Below are 15,906 nucleotides of genomic sequence, written 5' to 3'. Positions count from 1 at the left end.
CCCAGTGCTCCTGTTGGTGTGGGGCTCAAAGGGGCTGCCAAAGGATGGGGAGGCTGCAAGAAGGTTTTTCCCCTGCCACCTTTTTGAGGGTCTGGCTCAGTCAACGACCCTGATCTAGGGTTATGGTTGGGATAGAGACAAATGGCCTCCCAGACTGCTCTGTGTGCCTTTTCATGGGCCCCCAAAGCTCTCCATCTGGCTTTTGGGGTGTCCTCCGAGGTGGGCAGTGGGGTATGTTGGGTAGAGCAGGGGCTACCTGGATGCCTGAGTCCCCTGGAGGGCACCTAGGGCTGGTTTAAATTCAACAGTGTGTAATTAAGGGTCTTTATTATTAGGGATGACTGAGCTAATGGCTTTTTTTTCTACCCTACATCTCTCCCAGATGTCTTTGCAGCCCAATTTGCACGGTCCAAGGTGAGTATCTACCCCTTGTTTCCTCTATGAAATTCAGCCTGCCTCATGGGAGGTGGTAGCAGGTAACACCCAGACCGCTCTAATTCCGCCAGCTTGCATGGGGTGGATCACGGTGATTTTTTTTGAAGGCCCCCCCTCAGAGCCAGGCTGAGGCTTTTTGCAGAGTGGGAGGGATTATGCCCCGATGTTGATCAGACTCTGTCTCTTGGGACTTGGGGTTTCGTCTTCTGGCTGCAGCTTGTGTTGCACCCCCTTCTTACCAGCAGTTAAGTTTGCCTTTCTAGCCTCAATTTTCACCCCAAACCACTTGGATTTTCATCCTCCCAAACACTTCTCTGGCCTTTTTGATGTCTTCCACCCTCTCCCCCCCCTCCCCCTCCCCCCGGCCTTGATTTTTGCCTTTTGCGGTGGCGCCACCGTGCCCCCTGCTGCCCTCGCACGCTCGCAACCCAGGACTGCAGCCAGCCGGCGCGGCTATGCGCAGCGCCGGTCCCGTCTTCGCTGCTGCTCCACGGTGTTTCGGCCACGGGTAAGCGAACGGGCCGTGCTCGTCGCCCCTTCCCGGGGCTCATGGAAGGGTGGCGCGGAGCGCTGTTCCTTATCGGTGCTGCCTGGTGTCGCGGGGACGGGCAGTGCCGTCTCGGAGCTGCTCCGCGGTGCCCTCTCAGCGGGGCAGCACCAGAGTCTGCTCGCTGGTCCCCGCCGCTCTCTCGGGCACGGGCACGGGCACGGGCAGAGCGGCCTCGGGCTGCTCGGTGGGAGCAGGCCGGCTGCAGCGCCGCGTCGCGAGCACGCGAGGGCGCCATTGCGGGTGTCGCCTCCCCCTCGCTCCCCCCGCCCCTCCCGCTCGGTCCTAGCCGGCGCATGCGCGGTGACCGAGCGCCGGTGACCGAGCGCCAGGCCCCCGCTGCGGCCGCGCTCCGCTGGCGGCCGGCGCATGCGCGGCTGCGGGGAGCAGCATGGCGGCGAGCGGGGACGGCGTTTTCGCTCGGCGGCTGCGGGTGAGGGCCGGGGCCGCCCGGAGTCGAGGATCTGGGGGTCCCGGTGAGGCGAGCGGGTGGCGGCGGGTGGCGGTCTGTGTCCTGCCCGCTGCGGCCGTCGGTGCGTGGAAGCGGCGGTGCGGGGCGAGTGTGTGTGGGGGGGCTGGGACCCAGCGCCGCGCCGCGCCGGGAGCGCGGGGCAGAGTGTGCTGGAGCGCGGGTCGGATTTTCCCTATTCCGTGTGTCGCCTTTAGGGCCCCGGTTCCTCCCCAGCGCGGGCCGGGGCGCGCGCTCGCCCCTGCGGACGCGGCCCGGAGGAGCGGGGAGGCAGGCGGGCCCCGGAGTAGGGTTGTGGCGCGGCGTCAGCGGAGGACGGCTCCTGTGGCGGCAGGCACGCCCGAGAGTGCTGGTAAGTCCCGAGAAGGTTTAAAAGCTCTGGATCAAGCAGGTTGAAGGCCACTTTGAGTCAGGTACGATTAGTGCAGCCCCCGGTTATTTCCTTGAGACTTGGGCTAGGCAAGCAAGAAGAGGGATAGAAGAACGACACTCCCAGGCACCCGGAGGCCTCCCCCACCCCCAGGCACAGAGTGTGGGCGCCAGCCAATGCGGGCAACGACTGACTGAAAGCCTCGCTGAGCCCTGCTCCCTCCTGTACAGCTACCCCAAAGCCATGGGCTTCCCCAGTGCAGTATGTGGTGACAGATCCTCCGTTGGGGGTTGGGGGAAGTGGTATTTGTGGCTTGCGTATTCTCGTTCACCTTGCTTGCGTGTGTATTAGAGGCGCTTTTATGCTTATAAACAACTTTGGTTTCTTAGGATTTTCTGCAGAACTTTGAATTTTTTATTTTTATTTTTTGCTTTGTTTTATGCTTTTGTAGGGTGATGGATTTTACTATGCCTCCATCAGCAAGCGCCGGCTGACAAACTTGTTATGTCCCAACGGAGACTCTTAGGCAAGACAGAGGAGTTCAGCTACGCAGCCTGCCAGAAGAACGTTGCCCGGGAGGGGTTGCTAGCCTTGAGCTGTAGGCACTGATGCATATGGCTCGTTCTGTGAGACACGAAGAGGTTTTCTTTGGTTGCAGAAATTTTAGCTTGGCTTTACACCCTATAGTGGTAGTGTTTTTGTATTTATAAACTGTGTTAATCCTAGGCGTTCGGAACATCAGGGAACGACTATGTGCTGCCATGAAAAACTACAGGCTACCATCCTTGGACCTTTGTAAGTTATCAGGTGTCAAGAGCGGCCAGGAGACTCCAAATGCCAGCGGAAAGGTTCTCTGCCTGGTCCTGATGAGGAGCCTTTGGCCGTAACAAGGTCGGCAGCGTCCTTACCGGACTTGTGACTAATAAGCCACAATTCACAGACCAACAAAGGAGGGGGGGAATAGCGACTGGTAGCCCAGTCACTATGGCATTGCTGTCGCTAGCAGGGCCACAAGGTCTGCGTGAAGCCTCGGCTGCCTGTTGGGAGCTTTATTTTGGTCTCTTTACCTGGAAATAGCAGTGAGGCCTAAAATAAGAATTTTCATGGCTAGATGGGTAAGCTGTGACCCCACCTGTCTTTGCCTTGCTTTGCTGCTTATTGTCATAACAGCAACTTGGGTCCCCAGAATAAAAACTGTTACAGTGTTTAAGGGAGCATCTTCATTTGCCCAGCTTGGAGAACCATAATTAAAGCTTTGGAAAAAACGGTTCTAAAATGATACTCTCCCAGTGACCCTGGTGGTTTGATTCATTTGCAGGATAACATTCTGGGGGTCGGCAACTTGAAGACGAGCAGCTCAGCCCATTTTGTTGATTTCGGTGATACTGTTTTGAGGAAGCATGTAAGTACAGACGGGGTCCGGGAGGGTTTTCAAACAAGACGGGCGAGAGCAAGGAAGATTGGAGAGTGTGGAAGAACTAGCTGCCATGGGAACTGAAGTTGTTACGGGCTGAGAGAATTTGGGGTTAAGCCTCTGAAAGGGGCTAAGGCACAAGGAGCAGTAAAATACTGTCACTGAACACCAGGTTCCTCCCCAGTCTGGACCTGTGCGTGCACCCTCGCTCTGGCAGATGCAGACACCCTGGAGCTGTAGGGACACAGGCAAGCAGGCCCACAAGTGGGCTTTGGGCACAGCGGTGTGCAGAGAGCTCTGCATGCTTGGCAGGTGAGTGGGGTTGGAGCATGGCGAGAGCTGTTCCAGGCTGACGGGATCCATCCGGTTCTGCTCCCTGTCCCTCTGTCCAGCTCTCCATCCTTATCTTTCTTTCCCCGTGGCTCTGTCCGGTGCCCCATCCCTTTGTTTAGCTACTCATTCCTCTGCCCACTTCCCCATCCCTGTTGTACTCTTTCCATCCCTCTGTCAATATCTGCATCCCTCTAACTGGCTCCTTGTCGCTCTATCCAGCTCTTCATCATCCTCTTCCTCTCCCTCTCCCCCTACCTGCCCGCTGTCCTTCTGTCCGGCTCCCCATCCCTCTGCCGCTCTTGTCTCTCTGTACCTGTGTCTTGTCTGCCTGTGCGCGGGCAGGGCTGCCGCACGGTGCAGCTCGAGTTGCGATCGCGACGCTGGCATCGAGCCCGCTTTTCTGTCAGGTCTGCCTTTATGCAAACTGGTGTCTTCCCTCTATCTACAGCTCAACCATTTTGTTGATTTAGTGCTTCCCGAGGCGCTATACTGTGCTGTCAGCAACCCCCCCCCCCCCCCATCGCTTCCTGGCAAAGAATGCTTTGAGTTTATCTTAGCGAGAGCGATTGTTTACATAGCTTCTGGCTCGTTTCTTTCCTTGGAACTCCTTTCTCTTTGCTATTCTGGTCCCTCCAAACAATTTCTGCTTCTAGTATTATTAATGTTGGGCCGTAATCCTTGAAGAGCTTTCTTCTTTGAAGTCAGGGGGTTCCAGGGGTTCCAGTATTGGTTTTTACTTTGAGGGTAAAGGTCTTTCACAACTGATGTCTTAAGTGTGCAACTGTTTTACCTGGATTTTTGCTTTCACAAGCTACTGTTTCTTTCAGGAGCCAGCTACAACAGTAACTGTGCTCTAGCAGAGAAATGGGGTTCCATATATACGAGCAACAGCACCATAGTACACAGTAAAACCATAATTACAGTACTGGTAGCACAAGTCAGTTTCCCATCAGCTCAGTCTCCAGAGTTTGGAGTTTTTGGAGGCCTTAGTTTTTACCCTGCTTTGGCTGGACAGCGCTTTTTGAGAGTGTCTGTCAGCAGCACAGTTCCCCTGAGGAGGATCATCTACTGAAGGCTGGAGGTGGCCGGGTGCCTGAGCGAGCCTGGCTGTAGGTGAGGGCTCCTGTGACATCCTTGCAATGAAATGGAGCCAGAGGGGGTGACTGAAGCAGCACAGAGGGTCAGTCATAATTGTGGAAACAGTTACGGGCCTTGGACTAGGCAGTAGTTCTAGGAGGGCTGTGCAGTTGCCTGGCCTCTCGGTAACCGTTCTGGCTGCTTTGCAGGTGCTGAAGCGTAGTCCGGCAGTCAAAGGAGCATTGTCACAGCTGGGAGCCCTGTGGAGATCTGCGGCTGGCCATGGAGGACGAGCTCTGACTTGCAGCGTGGACACAGCTAAGTCCTGGGGCTGCACCGTATGTGAGCAGGGCTGGGAGGTGGAAGGTGGTTTTGCCCTAGGTGGTTACTGGTGTCATTGGCTGTGGCTGTTTGCCCATGGAGCTGAGAGGACCAAAAATATTAATGGTCTGTAACAGAGATGAATTAGTGCTTGCGGTGTTTCAGGTAGGTTCGGTGGAAGCGCACCTTAGTGCAATCCTGTGGCGTGATTCTTGCACATGCTCGCGTTTGAATGGTGGCTAAAACCAAGCCTATAAAAAGCAACTGTAATATGATTCTGTGCGTGTCTTCCTGTTCTGCTGCCCTTCTAAATGAAGGGGAAACTTCTTAAGCTGCGGGCAAAACCCCATGGCTTCTCTGTACTGTTCTCATGCTCATGGGTGCTTTGGTGTTTCTTGCTTAAAGCTGAGGGTTTGAAGTTCTTCACTTAAGGTTTATTGTTTAGTTTGTTGTTGAGGGTCTGTCACTCAGGGGTTATGGTTTATTACTTTATTTTGTGGGGCTCAGTCTTTATCAGTCAGAGTTTACAGTTTGCTCATTTAGCGATCAGGGCACAGAATTTAAAATCAAACCTCATCCATAAATTTTAAAGCCTTGGCAACCATTTGCATTCCAAGATTTGCAGTTTGTCACTTAGGGTGCAGGGTTTACGGCTTACTGATAAACGAAAAGGGCTAAATCCTTGGATAATAAACTGTAAGCCCTGAAGCCTAAGCAGCAGGCTGCGAATCCTCCTTTGGGGTTTGTAACCTTCCCCCGTACCCAGCGTTCAGCTCTGTGCGCTGACCTGAGGTCTGGGTTTCATGCGGCGCAGGCCCATCACACCGAGATGGGCGATGCGATGGGTGAGCTGAGCGCTGTGAAAGCGTCCTGCAGGGCTCTAGTTTGGGGTAGGGCAGAAGCGCAGGCAGGCGAGATCAGGCGTTTTCCTCTCAACTCTCCGAGCTGGATCCTATTCCTGAAGGAAAAAGCAGAGGGGGTAGGCTGTCGGCTACTCACATGCCTGCCACATCAAGGGCAGCAGCAGGAGCTGACCCTTCCCCGACGGATGCATGAACGCTGGTGAGGTCATGACTCTCCGGGTGTCACAAGGTAAGGGGAAGCATGCTGGCACCGAGCTTCATGGCAGACTCGCGCCCAGGTGTTGTTTCTGTGCAGTAAACAATAAACAGTTGCTTTATTCTTTGCACTCGTGTCTGTGGTTCCTGCCGTTGCTTTGCCTGAAGATGATGCCCAGGGGAGGAAATTACAGTGTGTGGTGCTGGGAGCTGGTCCCCAAGTACCTCGTACTTTGGCGTCCCTGCGGTTCCCAGGGAACCCAGTGCTGTTTGCAGGGCTGTGGGGAATTTCCCTTGCATTGTCTGGACCTTGGGGCGGTGGTGTTTCCCATCATCCTGGGGGCAGCCAGGGCCCCTCCAGGGGTCCCCAGGCTGCTTCCGGATTTGCTTTCAGCACTTCGCCATGTCCCTCGTGTGTCTGGGGATGAGGCCTATGTGCCTGGAGCTGGGAGATAGTTTCTGTGGGGAAAGGGGGAGCCTGCAGGCACCGTCCCATCAGCCACTTCGAGCCGTGTGATGTGCCTTATGGCCCCTTTGGTGTGCACCAAGGCCCTTCGTTTGTATTTTGGTTTGCCCCAGAGCCCTGTGTTTGCCCTCTGATGCCCTCAGGAGCCCTCAATTCACATTTTGGGTTGCCCTCCAGCCCCCTGTGTGCCTTTTGGTGTGCCCCAGGGCCCTGTGTTTGCTTTGCAGCACGCCCCAAAGTTCTCCGTTTAGCTTTCTCCCCTGTCCCAGAGTTTTTTGGGTGCTTCTTGGTGTGCCCCAGGGTCCTCCCTTTGCTTTTTGGTGCGCTCAGAGTCACTGTTTGCTCAGTCATTGCCTTTTTTTACTTTTGTTGCACCCACAGCTCTGGATTTGTTCTCTTGTCCCCTGAATACTTCCTTTTCCTCTCTGTACACCCCAGGGGTCTCCCTTCAGCTTTCAGCAACTTGCTCTCAGGAGTGGGGGTGCCTCTGCTACCCTGGGAGCCCCAGCTGTCCGTGATGGGGCTGATAGCTGTTCCCCCTCTCCAGTTCCTGATGGGCTGCAGCTGTGGGCCCTAGGGCTGGGATGAGCCCCAGGTGGGGCTGGGGGGTAGGATGAGCCCCAGGTGGGGCTGATGGCAACAGTGGGTACGCACCAGGGTTGGGGTGCAGTTGGAGGAAGCCTGTGCTGGGGCCAGTCTGGAACAATGGAGCTGCTGCCGAGCACCGCCCGCTGGGACCGGCACGGCGGCTGCACCGCGGAGGAGATGAGCAAGGCGAGGGTGTCCACACTCGGGGCTGTGGGTCCCCCATGTGCCGAGGGTCCCGGCAGATGGGAGCGTCCCGGGCAACGTGGCACAACCAGGGTGCACCGGGGCTGGGGATGGCGGTGTACCGGGGCAGTGGGGGCCGGCCGAGGACGTGGTGGGGAAGAGCGGTGCACTGGGGCCATGGAGAGTGGGGAGGGAGGGTGTACGCCAGGGCTTTGGTAGTGCGGGGGGGTAGGAAGGGGGTGCGCTGAGACTGTGGTGGGGCAGGGGAGTAGGAAGGGGGAGCGCCGGGGCTGTGCTGGTGCCGGGGGGGGGGGGAGGGAGAGAGGAAGGGGGTGTGCCGGGGCTGTGGTGGGGTTTATTGCGCGGTCGGAGGAGCCGGGGGGGGGGGGGGTGGTCCTGGGTCAGACCGGGAGTGTGTCGGGGAGGGGGGGGGGGGGAATCTCAAGAGAATCCCTGGGGAGGATTGCGGGGGGGGGGGGGGGGCAGAGGCAGTGTCGGAGCTGACCCGGGGCCGGTCGCGGCGGTGTCGTGGGAGTCCGGGGCCGGTGCTGGGGATCGCGGGGCCGCGCTCCCGGCTTTGCGGTGGTATGCGGGTCCCGAGGGGGGGGAATAGGGGCGGATCGGAACTGAATCGCCAGACGGTCAAACCTCACGAAGCGCTGCCCACCACCCCCCTCCCGGCATGCCGGGAGGTGTAGTCTTCCGGCACGGAGCTTCCGGGCGGCCATGTTGCTTTGCGCGGCATGCCGGGAGCAGTAGTCTTCCGGCACGGGGCTTCCGGGCGGCCATGTTGCTTTGCGCGGCATGCCGGGAGGTGTAGTCTTCCTGCACGAGACTTCCGGGCGGCCATGTTACTTTGCGCGGCATGCTGGGAGCAGTAGTCTTCCGGCACGGGGCTTCCGGGAGGCCATTTTAGCCTGCACGGCATGCTGGGAGGCATAGTCTTTTAGCAATGGTTTTCCCGGTGGCCATTTTACTCTGTACGGCGTGCCGGGAGGTGTAGTCTTCCTATATTGGCCTTCTGGGAGACCATGTTGCGCCTCTCGAGGTGACAGGAGGTGCAGTTCTCTATCAGCGGGATTCCCAGCAGCCATTTGCATTGTGCTCCGTGGCAGGCCTGGAGCTGTAGTTCCAGGTGCCTGTGCCTTTTCCGCCCTGCAGCAGTGGCCTGCTGTGTCTGGTCCTTACTGGACATGTGCCACTCACGCGAGAGTCCCCATAGGTCATCGGGGACAGTGGAATTTCTGTATTTCTCCCTCGTACAGGTCAGGAAGTGTTTTCCATCTCTGGTGTGACCAGGCAGGGTTGTCGCCAGGGGCTGGGGCTGTCCCTCTCGGCAATGGGGAGGGCAAGGAGAGTGTGAGGGGCTGTGTGGACTCCTGGTAGTCATAGCTTTGCTCAGAACTGAGGCTAGTTAGGCATCAGCTATGAGGAGCAGCAGTGCTGGGAGGGCTCAGTGCAGAGCTGTCCTGTTATGCAGCACAAGAGAAAGTCCTCAAGGAAACGTGATCAGCACTGTTTCTGTCCAAGGAGCCTAGAACAGCCTGAGAGACCCTGGAACAGCCACAGGTACCCCACAGCAGCCCCAGGGACACCGTGTCACTGCCTCCCAAGGTCATTGCATTCAGGTACCTTTAACTGTGCGGAAGGAGCCTGTAGGAGGCCTGGGCATGCATACAGAGAATCCCCAGTTGCCTCTAAAGATCTGCAACTATAAGTATTTTCTTTACAAAGATGCGATCTCTTTGATGCCTTGCTGCTGCTTCTGTGTTGCTTGGTACCCAGGTCTACTATGTTCAGAGCCACCCTTCTTGCTGCCCTCTGCTCTGTCTCAGCTGCTGGCCAGACGAAAAGGGATGTGCGGCTAAACACCAGACCAGGGTGTCTAGGCTGCCTGCTATAGGACAAACAGGAAGGGGAATCGGTGACAGGAAATGAAAGTACATGTGGATGAGAAACAGCTGCTTTAGAGGACTAAGATGCAACTGAGATGCAACAGGGGCAACTGAGAGGAGTAGAAGTAACAGGGGAAAATGATGATGAGGAAGGTGTGTTGTTAGACGCAGTACAGTGGAGAAGAGAGGGAAAAATTGCTCCTATGATGAAATAAAAACTGTTCTCAAGAGATATTTGCTTTTTGCCCTTCAGGTTATGAATCTGCATGACTTCCTGAGAACTGTTCTGAGCATGCGGTGTTGCAGGTCACGACTGCCTGGGCAGCGGTCCCTAACTTGTCTGCCAAGACTACGCAACAGCTGACGGCTGCCTGTGGAATGAAAGCAAAGGCCAACTTCTCAGAGGTAAGAGACAGGGTCTAAGCAGGAAGATTATGGCGGGTGAGTTAATGCCCCAGAATCTTCAGTTTTACCCCTCGTCTCCCCAGGACTCACACATTTGCTCTCTAGTTCCCTCAGGACCTATCCATTTGCCTTTAGGTGTGCTCCAAGGCACTGCGTTTGTTCTCTTGTCCCTTCAGAAGTCTTTGTTTCTCTCTAGATCCTGCAGGATTACAAGGATCCCTGTGGAGCCCTTCTTCATGTGCTGGAGCCCTCTGTCGGCCATCCAGTCCCTTTAGCAGCCCTCCGTTCTGCTTTGGCCCCCTCCTTTGGCCTTTTAGTTTCCACCCGCAGACCTCTGTTGGCCCTCTAGACCCCTTAGCACCACTGTAGTCCCCTCGGAACCCTTCCAAAGGCCTTTGTCATGCCCTAAAGCTGTCTTGTGGCCCTCGAGTCCCCTTAGGACCCGTCTAGTCTGCTCAGAACCCTTCCCCATGTCTTTGTTGTGCCCCGGAGCCCTCTTTTGGCCATCCACTTCCCATAGGACATCTCCTGTCTCCTCAGAGTACCTCCAGAGATCTTTCTTGTTGCCCTGTTTTTATGTCTTGGCCATGTAGTCTCCTTAGGAGCCCTCTGGTCTGCTCAGAAGCCTTCCAGGTTTCTTCCTTGTTCCCCAGAGCCATGTTTTTTCCATGTAGAGCGCTTAGCACCCCCCTAGCGTGTTCTGGACTACTCTTTCAGCTTTCTTCTGCCCCAGAGCTGTATCTTGGCCCTCTAGACCCCTTAGGATCCCTCTTGTTCCCCCAGAACCCCTCCGGAGGCCTTGGTTGTGCCCCAGAGCTGTCTTCTGGCCCTCCACACCCTGCAGAACTCTTGTCCCCTCAGACCACCTCCGGAGGGCTTCCTTGCTCCCCGGTTTTTACTTTTTTGGCCATCTAGTCCCCCTAGGACCCCTCTAGGGTGTTCCGGACTACTCTTTTGGCCTTTCTTGTTCCCTAGAGTTGTCTTTTGGTTTCTAGCTCCTTTAGAACTTCTGTAGTGTTCTCAGAATTGTTCCTGAGGCCTTTTTTTATGCCCTCGAGTGCTCTTTTCATCGTTCAGTTGCCTGAGCACCCCTGTTTTCCTCTGGGCCCCTTGGGAGGCCTTGGTTGTCTTCTTCTGACTTCTTTTAGTTGCTCTCTAGTCTCCGTAAGAGATGTCTAATCTGTTCTGGATTCCTCTTTAGAGTTTTGTTGTTCTGCACAGATCTCTGTTTGCCCTGTAGAGCCCTGAGGAAGCCCTTTATTTTACTCTGGACTATTCTTTCAGCCTTCCTTTTGTTCCCAAGCTCTGTTTTGGCCCTTTAGACCTTGTAGGACCCCTCTAGTGCCTTCAGAATCCCTTCTGGAAGCCTTTTTTGTGCCCTAAAGCCCTGTGGCGGTTATCCCACCTTCTTAGCACCCCTCTTGTCTCCTTGTGTGTCTCATTCATCTAGAGAAACAGAGCTCGTGTTCCCCTGGAGATCTACCCATTCCGCCCACTGCCCGCTTTTTTCCAATTACTGTAGGTCCTATATAGGGAACATCTCTCTTTGGAAGTACTCACATTACAGAAGCATGCTTGTTCCAGGAGTTTATTTTGATATCTTGCTTTACCCTACAGGAAGTGCTGACCTGCTAGAACAGCTGTACTATCTGCAAGCCTGAACCAATTACAGGAGTGTGGTGTAGTGTGCCCTTTATAGGTTATGTGGACTGTTGTAGCTTTCTTCCTAAGCATAAGCAGAACTGATTTCTAGTTTTTAATGTAAAGGCTAGTGTAGTTAGGGTAAAAAGAGAACATACCTCCTGATATTATGGATACAGTACATGAAGTCTCAGTAACCAAGTAGATGGTCCGTTTCATCAAAGAGGTCTGTTTATCCTTTCTGTGCTCTCCATTCTAGATACCGAGTGGAAGAAAAAGCCTTGCTTCTGCCTAGCTCTGTGTATTTATGGCTGCCGGTGGTTTGCCCCTCCCCTCCCAAGGGCTTGTGGGTGGGTCAGTGGGTGGGATTAGGGTTACATAAGCCCAGGGTCTCAGGCCAGGGAGTTCATTCTGCTTTTGTTCTCCTATGGGAGCAGTGCTCTGGAATTGCCTTGGCAAATAACAGAATTTGAGGAAGTAAAGCTACCCAGGAAGATTTACTGCTGCATTTGGAGAAGCAAAGGTTATTCCTTGATGTAAGAGCAAGGGGATGGCTCAAGCTGGAGCTGTGAGCCTGCCAGAAAGCTGCTTATGGCAGACAGTTTTTTCTTGGGTCAGTATCTCGGTGTGGGGTGTTCAGGGGTGGAAGAGGGCTTCTGAGTCTCCAGTTGTATCTTCTGTTACCTGTCAGTATTGTTTTCTGGTGTTTCTGTGTTTAGCGTGGAAGGGATGCGGCTTCACCACTGGACTCTTTCAAGAGGATCACACTTGAGGAATAGTTTGTTCCTCTCCTGGACTGCAGACAAGTGGAGACAGCAGAGGTCCTGGGAAAACATTTCCTCCTACATTTACACCCTAGAGGGGTGTGTGTGTGTGTTTTTATTTGTTTGTTTGTTTTTGTAGCATTTCCAGTAATTGGGATGTGTGTGAGGTATCGCTCTCATCAGCTAGTCTGGTTTCTGGCTCGCTTGCTGGATGTTTTGCTGCTCCTCAGAAATATTGTCAGCTGTGTTCAGGGAGAAACTGTGTGGGTTTTTTGTGGTATGTAGACTTGTAGAAGAGTCCCGACTTTATCTGAAGAGGGAAGGAAGCGTCCTCCCACCCTGCAAGTGCAGTACGATGAGAAAAGAAGTCACATCATTGGACACCAAACCCAACTGTAAGCGCATGTGCCCCAAAGGCTCAGAAACTATCCTACAGACAGCTAACGAGCTCATCTCTTTTCCTGCCCAAGCCTCGGCACTGAGAGGGAAGAAACTGCTGGACTTCTCTGGACCACGAGGAAACCATCGGCAGTCTTGCCTGCCAACTCCTCTGTTCCGTCCGTGCCCCTGAACCCACTGCCACGTGCTCTTTTCTGGCTCTGCTTCTGACCCCTACCCTGGCTTCTGGGGCTGTATGCTTTGCTTTTTCAGGTAGCGTATGGGCCTTTTCCAGGAATGGTTGAGGATTTCAGGTGAGGTAGAATGGGCGATCAGAATGGTGTTTTAGTTGTTCTAGGGCCGGTCAGTGCTGCCTGGCAGCATAGAAACTTTGTTTTGGTTTTCCAGGTGCCGTGGGTGTCCCTCCAGCCTCAATATTGGAGTTTAGAATTGGCACGGCGCAGGCGAGCGGAGCGCCCGTGGGGCTTTGACGGAGGGCGCTCTTGCGGACAAGACCGGAGCTGAGCGGCCCGGGGGTGACCGCTCGCGCTCTGGTTTGGCAGGCGATGATGGCAAACGAGGTGACCGGAGGAAGATCAGAGAGGATGCGGCTGCCATTGAGGATGCCTGTTGAGGATGGATGGTGACCCAGAGCACTGCAGAAGCTAAGTTGAGGGGCCACGGGTGTTGGTGTGTCTCGGCTGTGCGTGCGCTGACATAGCGTAGTATGGGCTCTTCCGGATGAGTGCTGTGAGGCAGACAGTGGGTGTGCGTGGCCGAAGGTGAGGGTGTGCTAGGCAGGGCAGCTCCAGCCTGTCTGTGTTGTTGCGTAGTCTATGTGGTGTGTGTTGTAGCTGTGCTATCTTTTGCTTGGGTCTTGACGCTGCTCTGCTCCTTTGTGCTCAAGGAGCACGGTCCACGCTGTGCAGTACTAATGCGGTAGGCATCCGTTGTCTTTTGCTTGGCCTGACTCATCAGCTTTGTGCTAATGGATCGTGTCTCTTTCTGTGCAGTCAGGTAAAAGTGGCGGTCTGTCGCACTGGCTTTGCATCGTAGCCATTTGTTGCCGGTCATCTTTGCGGCCATCTTTGAGATCTTGTCGGCCATTCTTCTTCCGTGTGTTTCTGGCGTTCTTTCAGGGTTTTCTTCCCTGCGTTGTCATGAACTCAGGTCTTTCTTGACGGCCTCTTCTGCATCGATATTCCCGACTTTGCCAGCCCCTTTCCATCACGGGCGGTGGCGTTTGACTCTCTTCTGGGCTCGTCCAGAGCATCGGAGCCGCACGGTTGTGGCATCGTAGGGCTTTCTGGCCGGCAGCGTCTTATGCGTGGGAATAGTCCTTTTTGCGTAGGGCTCTCCTCCATGTTTGTGTCTGATATTTGCGTGTATGTCTGTCTGTGTGGGGCTGGAGCTGCCGTGCTTGTGGGTGTTAGCAATGGTAGCGTGCAGAGTGTGGCAGTGATGAACTGGAATGGTGATTGGTCAGCTTCTGCGTGCACCTTATGTTGTTTTTTTTGTAGATGTGGTGCAGCATTCCCAGCAGGCCCGAGGGAGATGGAGGAAGAAAGGGTCACGCCCCTAGGAAGGTGAGCTAGAGATTTGTTGCTGGAAGCGGAGTGTTGCGGTCAGCGGTTCTCTGGTTAATTTTTGCTTTGTGCTTGTAGGTGTGGAGCAACGTGGAGAGCGGGTCACTTGCGTGCGGGAGGAGCACGGCAAGGTGAGCGTCGGTCTGAGAGCGGAAGTAGAGCCTAGCATAGGGCTGTTGTCTCGTTGGCGCTGTCCATGTTGCCCACCGCTGTTCTGGTTTTACAGGTGCGTGGCAGGCCTCGGCCTGGCGACCCGTAGCGTGGCGGTCGGGATGGGCGAGCGGAGCAGGTGGAGGTGTGGGAGCAAATGCTTGATGTGGATGGGCTGTGGTTTTGCAGGCGTGACCCGAGCGTTTGCTTTCTGTTTGTGTTTGCAGGTTTTGCAGGAAGTTGCGGAGAGGCAAAATTGAGCGCTGACAAGAGCCTGAGCAGGTGAGAGGGGGAGCTTGTCGGGTCAGAGGTTTATTGTGTGGTGGGTGGTGTTGGGCTGCCTGTTGGTGATGTCTCTTGCTCTGCTTTTTCAGGTACCGTGTGGGCCTTTCCCAGGCATGGCTGAGGATGTCAGGTGAGCGGATTGGTGTTGGGTGTTGTAGGGCTGGTCAGCACTGCCTGGCAGAGGAGTAATTTTGTTTTGTTCTTTCCAGGTGCTGTGGGCTCCCCCCAGCCGCAGTGTTGGGGTTTGGAATTGGCGCAGTGCAGGTAAGCGGAGTGCCCATGGCACTTTGTGAAGGGTATTTTTGTGGATGAGGCTGGAGCTGACTGGCCTGGGGGTGACCGCTTGTGCTCTGGTTTCGCAGATGATGGCGAATGAGGTGACCGGAGGAAGATCAGAGAGGATGTGGCTGCCATTGAGGATCTGTCTTGAAGACAGATGGTGACCCAGAGCACTGTAGAAGCTAAGTTGAGAGGCCAGGGGTGTTGGTGTGTCTTGACTCTGTGTGTGTGTGTGTGTGTGTGTGTGTGTGTGCGCGCGCGCGTGTGTGTGCTGACAGTGAGTGTAGTGTGGAGGGCTCTTCTGGATGAGTGCTGTGTGTGAGGCAGAGGCGGTGGGTGTGCATGGCAGAAGGTGAGTGTGTGCTAGACAGGGCAGCTCCAGCCTGTGTCTGTGTAGTTGTGTAGTCTATGTGGTGTGTGTTGTAGCTGTGCTACCTTTTGCTCAGGTCTTGATGTTGCTCTTGTTCCTTGTGCTCAAGGAGCATTCCATGCAGCACTAGTGCGGTAGGCATCTGTTGTCTTTTGCTTGGCCTGACTCATCAGCTTTGTGCCAATGGATGGCGTCTTGTTCTGTGCAGCCCGCTAAAAGGGGCCGTCCATCGCTCCGTCTTTGCATCGCGGCCGTTTGAGGCCGGTCATCTCCGTGGCCCTCATCGAGGCCTCGTCGGCCGCTCCTCTTCGGAGGCCGCTCTCGTTTTGCGTCTTCCCGGCCTCCTTTCAGGGTTTTCTTCCCTGCGTTGTCACGTCCTTAGGTCTTTCTTGCCGGCCTCTTCTGCATCGATCTGCCTGGCTTTGCCGGGCCCTTTCCGTCACGGGCGGTGGCGTTTGACTCTCTTCTGGGCTTATTCAGAGCATCAGAGCCACATGGTTGTGGCCTCATAGGGCTTTTTGGCTGGCAGTGTCTTATGTGTAGGAATAGTTCTTTCTGCGTAGGGCTTTCCTTCATGTCTGTGTCCGATGTTTGTGTGTGTGTGTCTGTCTGTTTGGGGCTGGAGCTGTCTTGCTTGTGGGTGTTAGCTATGGTAGTGTGCAGGGGAGAGTAGTGCTGGCCTGGAACGTTGACTGGTGTTGGGTGTTGTGGGGTTGGTGAGCGTTGCCTGGCAGAGGAGAAATTTTGTTTTGTTTTGTTTTTTGCAGGTGCCGTGGGTGCCCCGCCAGCCACAATGTTGGAGTTTGGGATTGGCGCAGTGCAGGTGAGCACAGTGCCAGCGGGGCTTTGGCGTGGAGGGTGCTCTTGCGGACGAGGCTGGAGCTGACCGGCG

At 55.2% G+C, this 15,906-nt stretch overlaps 2 long non-coding RNA genes across 4 annotated transcripts; one reads left to right on the top strand and one right to left on the bottom strand.

Moving 5' to 3' along the window:
* Window positions 1–1,347: 1,347 nt before the first annotated feature.
* LOC136995089 (uncharacterized) lies at window positions 1,348–5,257 on the top strand. 2 transcript variants are annotated; one of them, XR_010886744.1, is made up of 3 exons: window positions 1,348–1,415; window positions 1,649–2,447; window positions 2,548–5,257. It is a non-coding gene; the product is annotated as an uncharacterized lncRNA (long non-coding RNA). The 2 variants fall into 2 exon arrangements; XR_010886743.1 differs by having other exon boundaries at window positions 1,649–3,547; window positions 4,855–5,257.
* A 183-nt stretch (window positions 5,258–5,440) lies between these two features.
* Window positions 5,441–7,849, bottom strand: LOC136995090 (uncharacterized). 2 transcript variants are annotated; one of them, XR_010886746.1, is made up of 3 exons: window positions 7,767–7,849; window positions 7,145–7,239; window positions 5,441–6,116 (listed from the first exon to the last, which is right to left on the bottom strand). It is a non-coding gene; the product is annotated as an uncharacterized lncRNA (long non-coding RNA). The 2 variants fall into 2 exon arrangements; XR_010886745.1 differs by lacking the exon at window positions 7,767–7,849 and having other exon boundaries at window positions 7,145–7,495.
* Between the last annotated feature and the right edge of the window lie 8,057 nt (window positions 7,850–15,906).

This window comes from Apteryx mantelli, chromosome 37 (assembly GCF_036417845.1).
Source record: "Apteryx mantelli isolate bAptMan1 chromosome 37, bAptMan1.hap1, whole genome shotgun sequence".
Lineage (NCBI taxonomy): Eukaryota > Metazoa > Chordata > Aves > Apterygiformes > Apterygidae > Apteryx > Apteryx mantelli.
This window is presented reverse-complemented; position numbering and strand designations above follow the sequence as displayed.